The sequence below is a fragment of the Nyctereutes procyonoides genome, unplaced genomic scaffold (assembly GCF_905146905.1).
Source record: "Nyctereutes procyonoides isolate TBG_1078 unplaced genomic scaffold, NYPRO_anot_genome, whole genome shotgun sequence".
NCBI lineage: Eukaryota > Metazoa > Chordata > Mammalia > Carnivora > Canidae > Nyctereutes > Nyctereutes procyonoides.
In genome coordinates, this window is record NW_026575146.1 from 21,165,940 (window position 1) to 21,167,937 (window position 1,998).

The window sequence follows — 1,998 nt, forward strand, 5'->3', positions numbered from 1 at the left end:
TGTACTGATGAATGCCATCTCTCCATCGTTCCCATCAAGCACCTTGGAGTTATCCTTTGTGCTTTCCTTTCTCTCAAGACACTATGTCCAGTCTGTCAGAAAATCCCATTGGCTTTATCTCCAAAATAGACCCATCATATCTCACTGGGACAGTTGTCCTCATCCCTACGCCCCCCACGCTCCTACCCCGGTTGTCCCTCATCTATTTTCAACATGGCCACCAGAATAATCTCCTTACAATATAAGTGAGATCCTCTTACTCAGAATCTTCCACTAGCCTCCCATCTCACCCCGACAGGAAGGTAAAGTCGTCACCATGAACCGCACAGCTCCATGACCTGTGTCCTATCACCTCTTTGCCTCTTTGACTCCATTCCCAGTGCCCTCTCCCGGCTCACTGAAGCTACACGAGCTCTGAACATGTCAAGTAGGTGTCTGCCTCAGGGGACACGACCCTTGCTGTTCTTTCATCCTGAAATCCTCCTTCCCCTGGTAAACACATGGCTCACTTGCACACTTCTCTCAGAGCTCTGTTCAAGTGTTTTCTCATCAGTGAATCTTTCCCTGTTTATTCTACTTAAAATTTCTCAGCCATATCTCTATCTGACCTCCCTCCTGGATGTGTCTCCAAGGCACTTATCACCCTCTATCATACTATATATCTTTTTATTGATTTTGTTTATTGTCCAGCTCCCATGATTGGAATGTGAATCCCATGAGGTCAAGGATTTTGTCTGTTTTATTCACTGCTACAACATTTTTGCCTATAAACTAAGTGCCAAGCACACAGTAGGTGCTCAGTGAGGGTTTGCTGAAGGAACAAATAAATTGGGGTCTGGTGTAAGGAGGACTTAGAAGAGCCAGGTCTTACTTTTGGAATCCACTATTTCTTACTTATATGCTCTCATGCAAATCACTTAACATTTCTATGTGCTGGTTTCTTTCCATCTGTGAAATATTTCTACTTGTAAAATACTTTACCAAAATGACTTCCCAGGATTAAACAAAATGATAAACGTGAAAATACCTTCTGATGTGTATTACACAAATGTTAATTAATATTAACAGTACTATTTATGATCCCATGAAAAGAAAGGAAATAGACAAACCAGAGATGTATGTTGTCACTTTTCCCAACAGTCTTGTGTTTTGTATCAAGGGCCAATTTGAGACCTTTCTTGGGGCATTTGTAGCTTGAATATTGCTTATTTTAGAGAGGTGGAGAAGGTAACTCAGATTACCCCTCAAACAAGGGGCTATTCCCAAACTGAATTTTGACAGTTGCACTAGGGCTATGAAAACCCAGGTTTCTGCTGCTCCTAAATAGGTCAGGTTATGATATAATAGCCACATGCTGTAGAAAAAAGGTTAGTGAAACAAATTGGGTGGGATTTCTCCTTTACAACTGGGTTATGCCTTCTTTTGGAGATGGTCACAGGCCCACAGTATTTGTGACATGCAGGTTCTCTAGTTATATTTTTACCATAAAAGCATTAGTCATATTTTTTTTGGGTTTTTTATTCTTTTAAGAATAGGAATGTGGGTAGTTGATCATAAAGTTCATTCAGTATTGTGTGGAGCTTTTCAGAGAACCTTAGAATCATTCTAATTGATTTGGAATTTCCGAGAAGAATAAAAAAAATATTCCACAGACCAATAATTCTGAAACAAAAAGAATTTATATCTAAAATTGAAATTATCAAGTGACCTACTTGCATAAACTTGTCTTCCTTCCTCCACTTTATTTGTTACCCTTATACAATCTGAAGTATGTGCTGGAGGAATAAAACTTGTGGTGAGGCAGTTCACCACACCACCCAGTCTGTGGGCAAAGAATGAGAGAGTATTCACTTGAGAAGTTTGCTGAGCAATGAGCATAAGGACATCCAAAGTGCGGAGCCCTTGGAGTGGCACAGCATCTATCTACGCTTTCACACAGCAAGGAGCAGGCCAGGGCGTTTACACGGCTGAAGGGAAATCCAAAGATTTAGGAAATCT